General features: G+C 46.0%; 1 protein-coding gene across 1 annotated transcript in view; it reads left to right on the top strand.

The window, feature by feature from the left end:
• LOC146861930 (uncharacterized) overlaps positions 1–20,652 on the top strand; it is a 437,430-nt gene that overhangs the window by 22,287 nt on the left and 394,491 nt on the right. Inside the window, exon 2 of the mRNA XM_085643212.1 lies at positions 70–122. The gene's annotated coding sequence lies outside the window, so the exon portion shown is untranslated. The remainder of the gene's footprint in view (positions 1–69; positions 123–20,652) is intronic.

A 20,652-nucleotide genomic window follows, 5' to 3' on the forward strand; every position in this document is an offset into this window, starting at 1 on the left:
TAATGTAATTATTAATTATTTTCTCAACTCTTCCCTATTTATTCTAACATGTATCTTTTTCTTTTGCAGACTCCTCACCTATTCCTTGCTACAGCTGAAGAGTAACTGGGGTCTGGTAACTGGTAAGTATTTATTTGGTTGATATTAACCTTGCTCTCCTTAAATGCCTCTTAAAATAATAAGCTACGCAAATTCTGCTGCCTTATTAAACTATATACAAGTCGGAAGTTGATTCCTCCGAAACAACTTGCAGGAAACTAGGATTTTTTAACTAAGTCTTTTTCTTTTGTAAAACTTTAATTATGCCCGTTATCTCACACTGGACTTGTATGCCCATTATCTCTCACAGGACTTGTGCTGATTCTAAACTCTCTTCAGAGAACAGCAGCGTTTATTACTGGCGCACGCTCGGTACTTGTTTTAACCTAATGCGCATGAATTAGATATGAAACATCCTCATAAGACGCGCAAGCTCAGGAACTCAATATTTGGAACAATCTTACTTCTTCCTTCTCAGGTATTCTCCGAACTCGTACTCCACCGCCGTAGCTAAATTGAAGCGCGACGAAGTTTTTCCCTGACTAAACTTCGCAACGCTTCTCTTCTAGACGTCCTTCTCTTCTACGAAATCAGGTGAAGTGCGCCACAGAATGGCCACTGCACCTGGATCATGGTGATTCCCCTTGAGAGATAGAGCGCTAACTTGTTGCCCCAGCGGTCGACTCTTGGCGGCCATTTTAGGAACGATACTTGCCAATGTATTGTACTTCCCTTGTACCTTCTTGATCTTACTCCTAGATTTTAACACTACAGTGCTTATATTTAGTCTTTTTCGGTAGTGTGGTTTAGCAGTCCTGACACCCGCTCCTCCGTCCCCGAGTGGCCAAGGCCATCAGCGCTATTTTGCGCACTCGCTCTGCTCCGTTGCACTGCAGGATCCCACGAAAATCTGTGCCTTGTGTGAATCGAATTTGGTTCCTGGGCTCCCGGTGCAATCATTCCACTTTCCGGACCATTTCAGGCGAAAACTGGCTATTGAGCAGTCCCGTAGATATGTCCCACAGATACGGGGCTCCGGAGCTGGTTTGGATCACGTCCACCCAGCCATCTTGCCTGGCCACGCCCCCGATAACCAATTTTAATGAATTTTGCTGAGTGGAAACGCACTCAGGAGACACAGGAAAGTACATATTAATTATGCCATAAGACAAAAGTACAAGGCACCATTGGGCAAGTGTCTACATAAAAGACACAAACAAGCAGTAGAATGATATACAAACTTCATACCAGTTGCCCCAACCACTTCCCCCAGATGCGCCCATGCTTTGTTAGACAACTCCTAGCTTCGCACACAGGCCTCTCTTGTCATGCACACCAGTCCATATACCCTTGCCATTGCCTTATCTGGGGGGGAAAAGCCTTCCATCGAGCTCCTATGTCTCGCTTTGCCACCACTGTGGCCATTCCCAAGAACGCCAAGTCTGCCCTCGAGCCCGCAGATCCCTCCAGGACCCCAAGCAGCAACAGCAAAGGTGAAAGTGGCACCTCCCAACCCAACACATCAGGTAGTTCCCGCGTTATACCTGTGCCGTAACTCTGAATTACAGGACACAACCACACCATGTGGTAAAAGTCAAAAGGAGCATGGAAGCAGCAGGAACAGGTGAGATCAGGAAGTAGGTCCGCCCGGTGTAATCTGTCAGGATTGAGGTAAGCGCAATAAAGATAGTAGGTCTGAATCAGACGGAGCCTGGGCGATATTGTGATAACTCTAGGAGCCATTATGGCATCTTAACAGTTGACTTCATCCACGTTACCCAACCATCCGTCCCAGCGGGATCTAAGGTGGTCTAGTGTATGATGGGCATTAACGACAAGGGTATGATGTATCTTGGAGATGCCTCCCTCCCTAATGTGCCTATTAGCAGTTTCGCATCCAGAGGACTAAATTCAGGAGGAGAGGCATTTTGTGACATGTGATTGTAAAGTGCGTGTCACAGCTGCAAGTATTTGTAGAATTTTGAAGAGGTGAATACATGTGTGTCTTGAAGTTCCCGGAAGGAGCGCATGTGTGTTCCTGACCATACGCCACCCAGCTGTGTTATGCCAATAAGGTCCCACCTCCTAAAGCCCTCCAGCACCGCCACTTGGTGGAGGCATGTGCCGTGCCACTGGGGGGTCTGGAGTGTAAGCTTGGTTTCCCAATTGGTGAATCTGAAGGCGGCCCTCCTAGCAAGAAAGACCACCTGGGTCACTGCGGGGAGAGCAGCAGGGACTGGGGATCCGTACAGCTTGGCAAAATCCACAGAAATCCTTAAGATGGCAATTACAGTTGGTAAGCAGGATCGGACTAACCCCACTAAGCCAATAGTTAACCACCAAAAGTTGGGAGGATACATAGTAACGGTAAAGGTTTGCCATACCCAACACGCCATCGCATGTGGCACGCTGACAATTGCTCAGGGCAAGGCAGGCCTGGACTTATGCCAGAGGAACGATGACGCCACCGAGTCCAGTCCCTGGAACCAATGTCGAGGCAAGGCTATAAGAAGGTTCTGAAATACGTAAAGGAACCTTGGCAACACCATCATCTTGTAAAGGGAAATTTGACCCACCATGTTCAGCGGGAGAGAGTGTCATTTGTTGAAGTCCTTTTTAGTTTTCTGCATCAACGGTCTGAAATTAAGAGTCCATGCCAATTCGGGGTGAAGTGCCACCCATATACCCAGATACTTGAAGCTGAGGTGGGGCACAGGGATATCAGTCTGCCAGGCCACACAGTCCCGAGTCGGACCTAGGGGCACCAAGACCGATTTGGCTGGGTTGATGTGATGGCCCGACACTTCCCCAAAAAGCTGGAAGATTTGGAGACAATGGCGTCCACTCAGCGCCGGATCCGCCAGAAAGAGAAGGACATCATCGGCATAAAGTGCAATGCGCTCTTCATGACCCTCGTCCCATCGCCATCTTCTTACCTGGGCATCACAGTGGAGGAGACATGCAAGCCGTTCTATTGCTAAGGCAAAGAGCAGAGGAGACAGGGGGCATCCTTGCAGAGTCCCACGCCCAATAAAGAAGAGCTCAGAAAATACGCCATTGATCTCGAGGGCGTCAAATATAGGGTGCAGACAAAACCACAAAAGCGGGGCCTGAACCAGCCTTCAACAACACGCACTCCATGTACATCCAGTCCACTGTGTGAAATGCTTTCTTGAAATCAACGAGAAGCAGAGCTAATCGGGGTGGAAGCAGGTGACAACAGGCCAGGGCAACATGGAGTTGGCGAAGGCAGTGATGCGCACTCCTGGCCTGCATGAAACCTCATTGGTCAGGATGTAAAAGCGTGCTGAGAACTGGCTTGAGACGAGCGGCAAGGATAGCAGTTAAAATGTAGCCTCACAATTGATAAGGAAAATCGGCCGATAGTCAGAGCAGGATGTTAATGGGGGTTGTGTCTTCAGGATTACCACTATGGTAAAGGTATCTACCTCAGGGGGGAAGGTACCCTCCTTTGCCACTTCTTCATATAACGATAGGAGGTGGGGAGTCAGGACCTCACTGAGGGCGGAATAGTAATTTGTAGGAAACCCGTCAGGGCCAGGAGTCTTTCCGGAGGCCATGGCAGAAATAGCTGCTCCTACCTCTTTAGCTGATATTGGCTTGTCCAGTAGCTGAGCCTCCAAGTGCAACAAGCGAGGAAGAGTACTTTGTGCAAGAAGTGAGGATCTGCTTCAGTGTTTTGTCCAAGGGTCACTGTGTATAGGCGGCTATGGTAGTCTGCAAATGTTTGCGCAATGTCAGAAAGGGACCGGTGAGTGTGGCTGTGCTTGTCTATGATTTCAGGAATTATCCTGTTTGCCAGTGGGCGGGAGGCGAGCCAGTACAGCAATTTGCAGTTGTTGTCCCCTAATCCATAGAGCCTGGCCATCGATGTGTGCTATATCTTCTTCATGGCTTCCAGTGACAAAAGGAGAATTTCTTCACATACAAAATCTAGTTGCCGGGGGATATTTCCCCTGGGGTTGACTGTAAGGTGTGCCTCTAGCCGAAAGGCACGGGCATCTAACTGAGTGAGATGCTGGGAGCGTAATCTAGCTTCCTAAGTTGGCCCTGATAATTGCCTTACTGGCAGCCCATAAAGTGCCAACCGATCTGACTCTTCCCTCGTTGGCCAGGAAGTATGCTCTTAACTCACCCTCCAGCGCCTGCGTATAGGTTTCCAGCGCCTGCGTATAGGTTTCATCTTTGAGGCACCAGGAGTTGAGCCGCTACATACAAGGGGCGTGGGTCACCTGTAGGGGATCCAAGGCGCAGGAGGAGAGTGAAGTGGTAGGATATTCTGGGTCGAAGGATCTGTGTCATTGTGCGGCAGACAGGAGCTGGCAGGAATATGAGATCAATGCCGGAGTGGGTATAGTCTGCATCTGAGGTGTGGATATAGTGACGGTGACAAGGGTCCCACACCCTCCTTATGTAACAGAGACCAAGGGCAGAGGTCCAGTCCAAGAGATGACAGGCACCGGCCCACCAGGAAGAAGAGGGAATGACTGTGACATCTACGTCAGCTGCGAGGACTGCATTGAAATCGTCCCCGATCACCATCAGTCTGCTTGGGAGGGACAACAGCACCCTGGCAAGGCCCCCAAGGAGGGCATCTGGAGCTGCAGGAGGTGCATGGGCACACACAAAGGTAATGGGCTGTCCCTCAACCGCACCAGTAAGGCCCTTAAACATTAACAAAGATTAAATATAATTCCACTGATAGCCAAAAGGAAATAACTACGGAGACGTGAAATGTCCCCCCTTTAAACTTACAGGCAATATGGGAACTGCCAATACCATGGAAAGGTCGGTGAAGGATGTTTTCTAACTACCTAGAAGCTGGTGTCCTGGTGGTTTTCTGTTCAAATAGGGAAAAAGCACTGTTAATGACCAATTTAATTACTGAAGGGGAAATAGCTTTCAGGTTTTATCACAAATTACTGGATGCACAAGGTAAGGTGATAAAGAAAAGTTTTGAAGATGCAATTCAGTGTATCGAATAACATTATGCACAGAAAATAGGCTAAAATATAATCAGGAAAATGTTTCACACAAGATGGGGAAAACATAGGCCAATGCATTATGGTTCTTTAAGAATTAGCTGTTGTTTATGACTTTGAAGGAATGACAGAACAATTCAAAAGGAATCATTTCTAATTTGTTGCTGAGAAAGAAGATACAGGAAAAATATTTGAGTTGAACATTGATGCGTTAAGAGGCTCCAATGATAGCTAAAGTACAAGACGAATCAACCCTGTCCATGAGGGAACTAGATAAATAGGAATAATGACTAAGAATTGAATCAGTGATGAAGAAAAATGAGACAGACTGCACAGCAAACGAAGAAATGGTAACAGAAATGGAAGCCGATAAGCGAGAAAAAAACAAACAGTGTTATGGGTGTGGTAGCACACCACATTTAGCATACAGTAAACAATTGACAACTTTGGATAAGAAACAAGACAAGTACAAAAGCAAGGGAAACTTTTCAGTTGTGTGTAGGTGTAGAAGTAAGGAATAAGGAGTAAGGAGTATGGTGCTGTGGCATGTGTGGAAAAGGGCGAGGACCAGCAAATTAAAAAGTTCCAAATTACTGTATTGTGTAGGGATGAACATGATACGACAGAGCAAGAGAAAAGAAAAATATTTACAAAAACCAAAGTGTTTAGTAGATATAGATGGAAAAAAATGAGTTAGGAGGAGACTTCGGCTTGTTATACACTGTGATCCTTGAAGATATATCCAACATAGAAGGCCCAAAACAGAAGTTAAATCCAAGTAACATTTGCTTAGATCAGTGCTTCCCAAACCTATCAGAAACACAACCCATTTTTTATTTTAAGAAGACATTGTGCTGCTAGTATCCAGAGTTCTTACAGTGACACAGAGGAGACACTCCATAATAGGGCATAACTGAAATAGAAATCTTGGCATGTATATAGGCTACTGCATATTTTAAAACTTACTTGTGGGGAAAATGCTTGATATTATTATACTGATCATACGTCTTTATTGGAACCAGGAGGCGCAGATAAGGTGACCTATAGTTTAGCACGATTAGCTTCATGTCTACAACGGTATTTGTATGTTAGCATCTACTGGGATCTCTAATAATCTTTGATGGTTGTTTGTCGTGTTTGTCTTAGAATTTTATCAATGAAGGAGAAACTTGTCTAGGACTCTGAACTATAGTAGCAAACTTGGAATACGTAGAAGCAAGCTTCAATTGCATATCACTGGAAGAATGAAACAACAAACTCTAAATTAACATGCTTTAATCACCTGTCATTCTAAGAACTCATAACAGGTGGAACACCCACAAATATAGTGAAACCTCTTTGCGTCCTGTATTGAAAAGAAATAGAGAAGTAGTTTCGCAAGAATTGCAAAATACGTTACTGTCTATGGCCTACCAGAAACACTCGAGGAAGAGGTTGACTAAGAGATGTCTAAAAGGAACACGTGAGAAAAGAGGTTTATTATATGGGGTTGTTGTGCGACAGTCTAATAAATTCACAAACTGTTCTTGGATCCAGTGAGACTCGTAGCCTTGAGCAGACAGGCTTTGTCAATGGAACAAGTGCAAAGCCTTTAGAATTATCAAAACAGTGGAATGACACGACACAAAGAAAATCCAACACCAATTTATACATTTTATACACCAAAATTAACAAAATCTACTACAGTGTTCCAGAGTTATAATTTATTAAACAAATAGTAAATAGCTGTTTTTCTTTCTTTTTTTAATTAATATTTATTGATCAGGGCCACACCCTATGCATTAATACATAATAAGCATAAAAACCCATCATTATATATAATTAATTAGCGGTGTGTAAAATTCTTATAAGCATTCCAAAATTACTATATACAATAAAAAAGGAAAGGGAAAAAAGAAGATGAAGAGGGAAAACCAGTAAGAGGGAAGAAGAACAAAATAGAATCATCCCATTCATTGCCACCTTCCTCGATTTTACCCTCTCTGAAAGAGACCCAATGTCCCTCAGCATCCTTGAGGGTGCCTACCCTTTAGGCATATAGTTCCTCACATTTCCTAACCCGGTTCATTTTTAGCATCCAGCCTTCATATGATGGTGGGTCTAACGATTTTCACTTTTGCAGAATCAATGATCTGACTACTAGTGACCCATTATAAAAGAGCTGTTGTTGTCGTAATGTCACTGAGCAATTTGAGGGCAAGATCCCAAATAATGCCCCTTGTAGATCGGACTCAATTTGGACATTTAGTTTTTTACCTAAACAAGCCATGATCTTGCTCCAAAAGTTAAATAGTTTAAGTCAAACAGAAATTGCATGTGCTCAGTCCCCACTTATGTGCCCGCATCTAAAACAGCTGGCTGGTGTGGATGGGTACATCAGATGTAAGCGATGAAGGGTACAGCATAAAGCCCATTTTGAGAAACAATGCTGTGCACTTAAAATTGGCTCCAGCGAGCCTTATAGGCCATACAATTGTATCTCCCCCAGCTTACAAGATCCCACTTTCCTTCAGTATATTGGGAAATTGAGGGAAAGGCTGCCAGGGCAGCTGACTCATAGATACAGTTATAAAATTAGGTACCAGCTGCCTATCCCCACTAATTTGACTACAAAGTGAGTTTTACTAATATGTTCCTTAACTGTATCTACCACCTGGACATAAGTCCGAAAGTGTTCATAAATTTGTTTTTCATGATTTTTCAGATCTGTTTAAATTAAATTACACTGCAACTACGGCTTCATTGCATATAATATTGAAAATGCTTTAGTTTTAAAGTAATGAGTCTGTGAAAGAACTATAAAGAATCTTGTTGAAGTTACATTAAAGGCAGTGAAGGGTGGTACTGCTGCAGAGTAAGATTTTTTTTCTCGCCCCGAGAGTGGGGGCAAAAATGGAGCACCTGCTTTTTAGGTCGAGCCTGCTCTATGTGGAGGCTTCTTGTAAGCACTCCCAACTTCCTACAGACTTCTCCGTGTGATTTTGTTCACACCCACACATTTTATTCCCCATTGCGTGTGGCTTTCAAAAATGAAAGCACGCAAATGGCCAAAGGCGGGGGTATGTCCCGCCTTTTCTGTAAACGTTCACTCCCATTGCCTATGGGTCTCGGGAACGAGCGGAGAGAGTAGTGGCGCGCAGTGTGCCAGCTGCATTCCAGGATCAGGTTACTAATTAACCCAGCGCAGTCGCTTTCACTTTCGCGACCGCACTAGTCTGCTCTTGTTTAATTTCCTTGCATGTTTGCACTTGAGAACGATATGTTAATGGAAGTTTTTTTTTCACAGAAAGGGTGCCATGTTTGCATTTAGAGAGGGGTATATCATTTATAGAGAGGTATATTTAGAGGTTTTTATTTTTACGGGGGGATGGGTTGTTATCACGGAAAGATGATCATGTTTGTACTTATGAATATATTTAGGGGCTGTTATTTTTGCAGGGGGGCTTGTGTGCTTGAGGTTAAACAGCGCAGGGGCATGTTTGCACTTGAGAAGGATATGTTTTTGGGGGGACACTCCACAGGATGGGGTGCATGGGTTGTTCATATCCATTTGTTAACCTCTTGGCTAGGAGAGAGAGAAGTGTTTGTACTTGGGTGATAACGTGTATGGGGTCCTTGGCACATTTTTATGGAGCTCGCTTGCAAGGGAGGGCGGAGGAGAGGGGTGCTGGAGGAGTGTCCCATTCTGATCGGCCATTGTGCGCAAGGTAAGAGCCGCTCTCCATGCATGCTGCCACCCTAGAGCTACTCAAACCCCTCCAACCCCCCCACACACTTCAATCCATGGGCATATATAGGAAAAGGTGCCTTTCAAACAGGACAGCCTGGAGTTCTACTACGAACCTCCTTGGTACCAAACAGGCGCCCGTCCTCAGAGCACACATGTCTCTGTAAACGGATTACATTCCTGTTTACTTTATAAAGCGCTCTGTGATTCTGCCATGTTCTTCGAACAGGTCTTGCAGAGATGTGGTACTGGTTTGAAGAATGGAGTTCACGGAAAGATCCCAGATGCTAAATGACGCTCTGTGTGATTCTGTGCCATGTTCTGTAGCGCTGCACTCAATTTCCCGGTGAAGTTCGCAAAGAATCTGCCCCCGTTCCAGATGCAGATTGGGGGCAGCGTTAAATGAATGAAATGGACAGCACCCTCGCACCCCTGCCCTGTGCACTGCAGCTCTGTGACCACCCCTGTGCATTGTGAATAGTAGCAGGGCAACCCTGAGTCTTTTGCGTGCACACAATATATACATACATACATTCAGTAAAGACGAGTGTCCCAGAAACAGCGTGAACAGTAACAGCACAGAAGGGTAGATGTTCCTTACATTACTTAATGACTGCCTTTATATAGTAAAACCATTTTTGGCAGCCCCTATTAGTTTTAATTCTGTTGCTTAATCTGTATATTTGTTTAGCCATGTACAGCAGTGCTGTGCAGTATGGCTAAAAGTAAAGAAAGAAAAGTGGTATGATATGGCCAGTGGTGACCGCACCATAGCGCTTTTTAGGTCTCGCAGACCTGGCTGCTGTCTCTGCGAGGCTTCTTGTAATCGAGTAGATTTCAGAAGGGGACTTGAGGCCCCGCCCATCATTCCTATTGGCTAGCGTCATCGTTTATGCTAAATGCTGGCTTCCGATTAAAAATGAGGCTTCTTTTTTACCGCCCTTTCTCCATTTCGGACAGCCCATCCCGACTGGATCTTTTGCTTGCGGCGTTACATGGTCTCCTTGAATTAGTCGAAGGGCACTTTTTTTTTCTCATTCGCGCAATGGCAATAGCTTCTTATTTGTTGTATGTTCATGCTGAGCGCGGCTCACACTTTAGGGACACCGCGCTCCGTTTATTTTTTTATTTTTACTTTAATTCAGAGCAAGGCACCCGCTTTAGGGACACCGTGCTCCGTTTATTTATTTTATCTTGCAACGATGTGGGGCAGTGACGCAAACATACGTGGCACCCTGGACTGAGCCAGTTGTTTTTATTTTCAATGACCTTCTGTGGCATCGTGTATCCCCCTCTGTCTCCTCACTCCCTCTCCGCACCACCCCACCCACACACACAATTGTCAGTCCACAACTTCCGCCTGAAGACTGGAGTCCTGTTACAGCTCTTGGTGCCCTTATCCCCCAACTTAGAATTCCACACCGGGGGCTGTCCTAGGATTATGAGCCCCATGACCCCCTAGCGCCCCCCATTCGTCACCAACAGCAGGAACTTCCGTGGTGTTATATTCCCTGCCCCCCTAGCCCCAGCATTCCTCCTGGAGAGCGGTGGGTGTCCTGGCATTTGAGATTTAGAGCTGTGCAGCGCGGACACAAAGCGTTGACTAGGCAGGACAGAACCAGAGTCCTGTTTTCAGTTAGAACCCCCACCCCCAGAGCGAGGGCTAGGGACAGCTGTCTAGTGGCCCCTTGCTTTCAGATGCGGCCCCCTCCCTCCTCTCTGCTCGCGGCAGCGGGTGGGGGAGGGGCAGTTCTATAACTTCTCTTTATGGATTCAGTTCATGGGTTAAAAACTGACAGAGGCAGCTGAGCATCAACACCACGTCCCCAGCAGCCCCCTCCACGTTTAACAAGCATTTGCAATGCAATAGATCTCGTATTTACGCAAGTTTAAGCTATTGGCATTGTAAATCACAATGTCTTTTATTTATGTTTTAAAAACGAAAGCAAAAATAAAAGGCATTGTCATTTGCAATGTTAATAGCTCCAACTTGTGTAAATGCGAGACCTATTGCATTGCAAATGCTTGTTTCACTTTACTTTCAGTCACACTTCCATACATCATGGCTAAAACATATAGACAAAGCCAACAGCTCTCGAGTAGTAATGTGCTGCATGGCTAAACACAATGCCGCAAAGGCGAGACCTATTGGCTATGCCAATGCTTGTTATAACTACTTGTATTCGGCACTGTCAAGACCCAGCCCACTTAACGCCCTGTTCAGCTGCCTCCCGTTTAATATTGCATCTGCAACAATACAAGTCAATAGGGAAAATAAATTCTCATGGTTTGTATTTCAAAATCTCAGACTCCCACCTGCCAGTTGTTAATTGTTGGCATGTATGACTTCATGCAATCACATCCGCTAATGGGTTTACACATATTGCGCCTACTTTGCCCAGATTATGGGAATAGAAAGGAACGGCTGTACAAGTGTCATCCCAGTGTGTTTTTGTGTAACTGCCATCTATTGCTGTATTATACTGTAGTGTTGCGCTCTAGTCCTCACACGCTACGTGGCTACGTAGCGCGCGAGGACAGCGCGAACGACGGTCTGCGCATGTGCGAGTCGGAGAATCGACCTAGCTGTTGTGTCTTGCCCGGCGCTCTCAGATAGTGATTTATTAAAGTAGTTATAAGCCTCGTACTACCGTCTCCCAGTGTCATCATTAAGATATTGGCATACAACATTACAGTGGCGACGAGTTAAGGGATCTGAATGAACGTGGTGAAGACTTGAGAGACCACACCCACCACTCATGCAAGCCCAGGCCAGCCTGGAAGCCACCACTGGGGACTGCAAGTAAGAAGACCATCCTTTAAATACACATAAACGAGGGAGAGCGCGGCAGAGGCAACAAGACAAGACAGGAGCCAACCACAGGGTGAGAAACCAGCAGTGGGGGGTAGAAGGCAAGATAAGGACAGAGAAGACTTCAACCTATCGGGAACCTGGCGGAGTCAGCAGCGCGCGGAGACAGGGGAGCAGAAGAAACACAACAGGAGCAGGCGCAGAAAGGAAGCGCGGACGTGCCAGGCAGTCCAAGAGGCCCAGGGGCGGCGCCAGAAAGACGCGCCGAGATGAGTGCGCAAGGATCTTCGCTGACGACGCCAATCCCGTTCCTGCCGAGACCAGGAGAACCCCAAATGAAGTGGGAGGATTGGCAAGAGTATTTCAAGAACTACATCGCAGCGCTAGAAGACGAAAACGGAGAACCCTTCCCCAGCGCGAGGAAGAAAAGGATTCTCCTGCACAACTTAGGCCCGGAAGGCATAAGAGTTTTTCAGAACTTAGTCCCTACACCAAGACAAGCTGCAGACGACGACGTATTTAAGCACGCCATTGAGGACCTTGACACCCACTACCGTCCAGCGGTGAGTGTTTCCATTGACCCGTACAATTTCCAACAAAGGAAACAAGAGACTGGCGAATCCATAGACGATTATGTAGCAGCGTTGTATTGTATTGTATTGTATTGATATTTGTATAGCGTGCTATCACCCTACGGGTATCCTGGCGCTCTGACAGAAACAGTTGGTTGCTTATGCTGAGAAGAGTAGGCTGCAACGGCGGCGATCAGGCTGCTGGGAAGAGCCAGGTCTTAAGACTCCTTCTAAATTCCATTAAGGAATCTAGCTGTCTGATGCTCAGAGGGAGCTCATTCCACATCCGAGCACCTACCACACTAAAAGCCCTCCCACCCATCCTGGCACGTTTGAATCTGGGTTGTGCCAGCAAGTTAGCGTTGGAGGAGCGCAGCTGTCTCGGAGGGAGATAGCGTGAAAATCTTTCCTGCAGGGGAATCGGGCCCACCCCATGTGTTGCTTTATGGATCAGACAGAGGGATTTAAAAAGGATCCTTTCTCTGACTGGCAGCCAGTGGAGCTCTCGCAACGCCTGAGTGGAAGAGGAGTCGCGCCTGCGGTTTAGCGCCAGCTTCGCTAGAGAGCGTTGAGAACATTAGCGGTGACATGCAAGTATGGAGCTCTGCATGACGAGTTCATAAAAGACCAGATAGTCATGCACACCGCCAACAAAAGTGTGCAAGATAAGCTGTGGGCAAACAGTGAGGCGTCACTAAAAGAAGTAATTGCCATGGTAAAAAAGGCGGAATTGATAAAAAGGTGCGCTGATGCAGCGAAAAGGGAGACGCTCCAGAAGACCATGGTGAACAAAGTCGATGACGGCGAACCACAGGGAAGGAGCAAAACCATGCCCCCGGAAGGCAAAGGACCAACTAAATGGAAAGGGAAACAGGGGAAAACATGGAAGCAGAATAGAGACAACAACGTGGCATGCTACAGGTGCGGAAGTCAAGCGCATGCGGCCCAGGACAAACGTTGCCCAGCGTTTCGAGCGAAGTGTATGTTCTGCGGCATAATGGGACACTATGAAAAGGTTTGTCGACGAAAAACGAAGAGACCGATGGTGAAGTACGTCATGCAAGATCAACAGGAGGAAGAAGAAAAAGAAGATGTTGAGGTACTATGCGTGGAAGACCAAGTACTTGGAATAGATGGAAAGCGCTCCCGCAAACCACAATGTGACATTGTCATAGGAGGAGTGAGAATCAAGATAGTAATAGACTCGGGGTCCCCATACACCATCATCCAAAGAGCAGTGTGGAAAGAAGAATTCAAGCCCAGTTTGGGATCAAAGCTAGAACCACCAGATATACGACCAGTATCGTACACAGGTGACCCGATTCCCATGGTGGGATACAGGAAGCTGATCTTTGAATTCAGAGGAAGAAGTGCGGAGTGCAAACTATATGTAGCGGAAAAGGGCCCATCCGTCCTAGGATGGATGGATCAAGGTGATCTAGGGATCAAGTTGGACCCAGGAGGGGACACACAAGTGCTTATGACAGCGCCCGGGAGCTGGCCGGGACTGGAAGAGATGAAGAGCAAATTCCCGAAGGTATATGGAGGGAAGGTTGGGAAGCTGGAGAAATTCACACACATGATTGTACTCAAAGAGAACTCCAGACCAGTATCCCACGAAGTCCGCAACGTGCCCCTAGCCATAAAAGAAGCAGTGCAAATGGAACTCCGTAGATTGGAGCAAAATGGAATAATAGAGCCCATAGACAGCTCAGAATGGCTCGCCCCCTTAGTAGTGGCAATGAAACCCAATGGGAAAGTCCGCCTGTGTGTGGACCTTCGAGAACGGAACAAATGCCTAGTCGTGGAAAAATTCCCATTACCTCGTATCGAAGAAATGTTGTCCAAGACCAAAGGGGTAAAGTGGTTCTCCACCATTAACCTTACCACCAGATAGATCTACATCCGACAAACCGGAAACTGACATCCTTTATAACACCCTTTGGATGCTACCAATTCCGCAGAATGCCGTTTGGCCTCGCCTCAGCAGCGGCGGTGTTCCAGAAATTAATGCATCGCCTATTCCAGGACATCGAGGGCATTCAGTACTTCCAAGATGACATACTGGTGATGGGGACAGATAGAAAAAATCATGATGAGAAGCTGGATAAGGTACTCCGTGTGCTAGAAAACAACGGCCTGACAGCGGAATGGGAGGAGTGCCGACTAGGAATGATGTCAGTCACCTACCTGGGTCATGAAATAGGAGGACAAGGAAGCGATATGCAATGCTAGGGCTCCATCCAACAAAGAAGAGGTGCGATCCTTCCTAGGGATGGCAGAATATTACAGCAAGTTTGTGCAACATTTTGCCACCAAATCACACCACCTACGACAATTAACAAGGGACAAAACGGTATACAAATGGACAGAAGAAACACAAAAGGAATTTGAAACCCTGAAGAAAGACATCAGCCAAGCAGTGCCACTGCAGGGATATGACCTGCACGGTCGATCAGTACTGACGACGGATGCCAGCGAGAAAGGACTGGGAGCAGTCCTCATGCAGGAGAGGAGAGAAGGAACGACGGAGACCATCAGTTTCGCATCAAGAACGCTATCACCCACCGAACAGAAATATAGCGTAATCGAGAAGGAGATGCTAGCGGTGTGGTACTGTAAATTTCGGAAAAATGTTGGTAGCATGGTCCTACCATGCCGATTTTGGTATCAGCGAACCGCAAATGACTAATGCGGTATGTATGAGTGTTTTCGTCATGTTTCACCGATGAATTCACCGTGTATACAATACTACATATTGAACCCTCGGGTTCCATTTTAGAACGGTAACCATTTTGTGGTTGCCCTCACATAGGCTGCGCACTAAGGCCATGCCTAGGCCTAAAGGACACGCAATCTTTCTGTGACTTCTTTGTGACCTGTGCAAACTGACTCCGCTGCCCGAGGTCAGTCCTGTCCGGCCGGTTCCTTTTACTGCGGCCAAATGGGATTAGCATCAGGGCCCGACACATCATAAAGTCGTGCATCCCACACGAACCCTGACTAATCTCTTTCACATCTGACTCTGTTTCCTACTTTATGGCTTGTTTTACGAGGAGGGGGTGCCCGTTTTTATTGGGGTCTGCTGATATCTGATGAGGGTTCTGAGCCTCGCTGGGTAAATAATTATGGGCTGACCGAGCTGAAATGTGGGATTATCATCATGACTTTGCTCTTTCTTTGAAGCGAAAATATGTGAATAACCACTTGTAAAATAGGGGCGGTGTTGCCCAGAGCGTAATATTCTGTATATAAGAAAAGACTGGTTTTTGGTTGAGGGGCAGTCTCCTGAGAACATACACCGTGCTGTACTTCTCGGATACCTGTGATTGGTCTGCAGCCAATAAATACGATCTTTGACTTCACCTAGAAGACTCTGTGTTTCTGTAGTCTGAAACATGAAGAACTCGAAGTCTTCGGGTGTGTCCCCTGGCACCGCTGGGTTGGTTCCGAAAAACCCAGTACTTCAGTCGGCGCCCAACGTTGGGCAATTTCAGTGGTACCGGTCCAAGCCAGAGGTTCGTGAGGAGCTTCGTGTGAAAATTCTGGAGGAAGGCCGCCACTTCATCGACCCCTGCATGTCGACGTGGTCCGAAAGTCTTTACTGCGAGGTTCTCCGCGTCCCGACGGCTACGAAGGACTGCTGCCCTGACTATCGCCCTGTTTTGGACCCTTGATAATTTGGTAGAGCGAAACGATTTAATGAGCCTTCTGGTGACGTCATCGATACCTCAGTTAAGTATAAGTGGAGCGTCTCCCAGTCCTTAGTTTGGTTCTTAGTTTGGTATCCCTTTGGGATTGCTTTGATTTGGAACTTGCAAGTGCCAAAGCCGAAGGACTCGTGTATTCACGAGACTATCGTATTCGATAATCCTTTGAAGTTTGAAACTAGACTAGTGAGCGAAGATGCCTGGTTCTAGTATATTTGGAAATTTGTTTTGTCTGGGTTGTAATAAGGACTCCCGATTAGAGGATTCGTGTCCGGTTCCTCCAATTGGAACTCCAACTTATAAGCTTTATGTGAGACATGGCGTGGGCCCCATTACGTACAATGAAGTATGGATCCGATACACCAGGAAAGATGGTGATTTAAAATGGCCCCAATATGGTAGTTTCGACACAGAGATTCTGGATAATCCAGAGGTTAAATTATTTAAAAAGAAAGCCCGGCCGGCAATGTTTGATTCTTTCCGCCTATGGCGAAAGGAAGCCAAACAGAAAGAAATCAAATTAGCGAAGAAAAATAAAAGAGAGAAAGGTATGTCGATAATGCAAGCAGCTTTGCAGTTTAAAGATAATGAAGAAGAACAAATGAATGAGCAGTTGCGAAGGCAACGTAAATTAGTGATTGATAAATGTTACCCAGTTTTGCCGCCCCTTCAGCAAGATGCGTCGAAAGAAAAGGAGAAAGATCCCCTAATGTCACATTTGCTGAGTTCGCCACCCCCGTATGCTACAGCGCCTCCGCAACCTTTAAATGTACAGCCTCCAGTTAATTTGCCGCAAGCCTTCCTGCAGCCGCCAGCTCCTCCTCAGCCGGCTCCTATCCCTACAGCGCAGCCCTCTCACGGGCCGCCGATTTCGCTACCTATCTCTTCTGCGCTTCCTGCGACTTTACCTAGTACATCAGCTGCCTCTCTCGGCGCTCTTCCTGATACGACCCCTGTACCTGCACCCGTTTTTCTTCCCTCTGTCTTTCCCCCTGTTCTTGCCTCAACTTCACCTTCTACACGACAACGAATAGCTAGTGCGGTCACTAGTTTTATATCGCCTCTCTTCGAGTCATCTAGTACGACCCCTGGTTCACAACGTAAGCAGTTGCGTAGTCAGCTGCCTGGTTCTGAAGAGAAAGAAGTATTAGACCGCATGGTACATAAATGGGTTGTTTATCCTTCAAGATATGATGTAAGGTCTGTTGTAAATGTTTTTCATCAATGGGAAGCACCAAAACAGAGATACGTTTTTGAGAAAATGTGTGAATTCCTCTGTGAGGAATTGGAAGATCATGGTTTAGACTCAAGCCCGCAGGAGTTGTGTCATGTACAGTTTGATTTTGAAAAAGGTATGATTGTGGGTCCAGATGTTGAGAAAGCAGTTGCGACTTTATTGTCTTTCAGGATAGAGGGTCCTTCTCAGTCACTGTTTGAACATGACTCCTCTGATAAAAAGGTTAAACAATACCCGATGAGAGAAGTCCCTCCGGTATGGAAGGAAGCTGTTGCAGCTGATGCCGCTCGAGGTATTGTTGCTATGCCAGCTCATTTTCAGCGTGTTTGGGTACATGTTCCTTAGAAGCGATCTGAAGTTTTAGCCCTTAAGCAGACCCTGCCTGACCCCCGTAAAAACCCTGCAGGATATTATAAGGAGTTATCACAGACCGCAGAATCGTGTGTCATGAATCTAGCTGACATAGATATGTTGTTCGGGAATGTTGTTCCGCAGCCTTTATGGGGATCGATTCGTAATGCAGATCATGCTGCAGAACTAGGTGACACATGGGCTAATATCATTGCTGCAGACACTAGACAAGTTGGTGGTGCGAAACCTGAGCCCTTAGTAGCACAACTCCCTGCTAGAATTATTACCTACATGAAAAATTTAATACCCGCGATGCGTGTGAATTGGGATAAATTATCCGCATGCAAGCAGAAGAATGATGAGTCAGTGTCTGATTTCTTCACCAGGTTTGAAGAAACATTTATCGACCACAGTGGTCAAGACATGAGTACGGAAGGTGGTCAACGGTTATATGTTGATAAATTTGTGCATAATTTGCTTCCCGAGTTGTGCAAGAAATTAAAAGATTCAGAGAGTTCTTGGGCCGTGTCCTCTTCAGCACAAATACTGGCTACTGCACAGTATTACGAAAATAGGGATAAAGATGAGAAGGATAGAGCAGACAAGAAAACAAAAGAATTAAAGACGAAGGTTCTGTTACAGCAGGCCTACCCACCACGCGGTAGTCAGAGTAACTATCAGCAACCTCAACAGTTTCAAAGAAACATGCAAAGGTTCGAATATTCCCAACCGCGTGTTCCTGTAGGTCCCAATCAATGTTCGTATTGTAAAGAAGAAGGTCATTTTAAGTATAGTTGTCCTATATTGTTGCAGCGTACGAATAATGCTTATGGCACAAGAGGTAGAGGTGGTCAGCAAGCTCTTAGAGGTAGAGGGCGTGGAAATGTTCCCCAGAACGCGCGTCCTCTTCCGCCTCAAAATACGATGAATAGTTTTGATCAGCAAGCCAATGCAACTGGTAGGACGGCTCAGTACTATAATAACGACTATTATGCAGAAGATGAAAATGCGGAAGGTAATGATTACTAGGACAGCCATAGACAAAGAGAGGGAGTTGTTTCAGAGCCAGTGGATCAGAGTGGACCGTATGTCAAGGTGACTACAGCGTGTGTGTCAGAGCCTTTTCTATTGGATACTGGTGCTGCAAAGAGTTCTATTATGCACTCAAAACTCCCTGGCGCGCCTTTGTCTGGCGAAATGAATGTTTCAGTAGGTTTGTCTGGCGCCCCGGTTAGGAACCCGATCTCTAGTCCTATGCCCCTTTCTGTTGGACTTTGTGAGCTGAAAGCACCCCTTATCCTAACGACAGGTTGTGGTGAAAACCTGTTAGGTTTTGATTTGTTAAAGAGGTTACATGCGACATTATATTGTTCTCCCTCAGGAGTACAACTTACACTGGGTAGGGAAGTGATTTCTCCAATGTATTTGTCGAAGAATAAACTGCCAGCTGAATTGTCGTCTCTTCCAGATGTCCTTTGGGCTACTGGTCCTAATGATGTGGGCCTCTTGGAAATACCGCCATATGTGGTCACTTTGAAAGCCAATGTTAAATTGCCACGCATTCCCCAATACAAGATCTCTAATGAAGGTGAGAAAGCGTTGTTAGCGATCATCTATGATTTGATTGAAAAGGATGTCATTGAAGAGACAAGAGGCAACGTTTGCAATAGTCCTGTTTTGCCTGTTTTAAAACGTACTGACCCTTCTCAGCCACCTGTTTACAGGTTTGTGATCGATCTTAGAGAGGTCAATAAGATAGTTGTGCCCCAGTTTCCAGTTGTCCCTGATATAACTGCCTTGTTAACTATGATTCCAGCTTCCACTGCTTGGTTCTCAGTGATCGATTTAAAGAATGCTTTCTTTAGCATCCCGATTGCAGAGGAGAGCAGGGATATTTTTGGTTTTAGTCTAGGAGGTCGAAGCTTCCGTTTTAAACGCGCTCCACAGGGCTACTGTGAAAGTCCATCAATATACAGTCAGGCTTTAAAAGCGCAGCTTGATACAATTGTTTTACCTAGTGGTGCTACCCTTATTCAGTATGTTGACGATTTACTAATCGCCGCGGGTACCTTCGGAGATTTGTAAAGAAGCTATATTGTCATTGTTGCGTCATTTGTCTGTCTTTCATCACAAAGTGTCTCTCTCAAAACTGCAATATTGTCGACAAGAAGTGACCTACTTAGGTCATCTCTTTTCGAAAGAGGGAAGAAAACTGACCCCAGAAAGAATTCAGGCCATTGCACAATTGAGCGTGCCAAGAACACAGAGAGAAGTGCGTGCTTTCTTGGGTATTACTTCATACTGTAGGCAGTGGATACCGAGTTTTTCTTTGCTGGCAAAACCTTTGATAGCATTAACATGTAAAGATACACCGAATCCCGTCCTGTGGTCTGAAGAGTGTCAGAAAAGTTTTTCAGAATTGCGTAATGCATTATGTTCAGCTCCTGTGTTGGGTACCCCCGACTACAGTAAACCCTTTACATTGTATGTTTATGAGAAGGAAGGTTGCGCATTGTCAGTGTTGACACAGTCTTTTGGAGACAAACAGCGTCCATGCGCGTATTTTTCGTCGACTTTGGATCCGGTAGCTAAGGCATTGCCGAGTTGCTTGCGAGCCACAGCGGCAGCAGCTGTGTCTATTCGACAGTCTGCTGGGTTAGTGATGAATAACACGTTGATTGTAATGGTTCCACATGCAGTGGACACGTTGCTAAACAGGACCAAGACACAGCACTTAACTAGTGCTCGATTGTCAGGTTATGAGTTAACCCTGTTAGCGAGTCATGTGCACATAAAGAGGTGCAACACGTTGAATCCAGCTACATTATTGCCGATTTCAGCAGACACAGATGAGATTGAACAGCATGATTGTCTGTTCAGAACAGAAGAAGAAACAAAAGGGAGAGTGGATCTTAAAGATACTCCCCTGGTTGAGAGTGATGGTACCTTATGGGTGGATGGTTCGTGCTTCAAGCTTCCGAATGGTGATACGACTGCTGCATATGCTATCACAACTTTGCACACGATTGTTGAAATTGCACGTATACCACATAATTTGGCTCAAGCAGCAGAATTAATTGCACTTACAAGAGCATGCGTGTTGTCGAAAGGAATGAAAGTGAACATATATACTGACAGTCAGTATGCCTTTGGCGTGATCCATAGTTTTGGGCGCTTGTGGAAAGAAAGTGGGTTCCTGAC

Source organism: Triturus cristatus, chromosome 2_2, assembly GCF_964204655.1.
Source record: "Triturus cristatus chromosome 2_2, aTriCri1.1, whole genome shotgun sequence".
Taxonomy (NCBI): domain Eukaryota; kingdom Metazoa; phylum Chordata; class Amphibia; order Caudata; family Salamandridae; genus Triturus; species Triturus cristatus.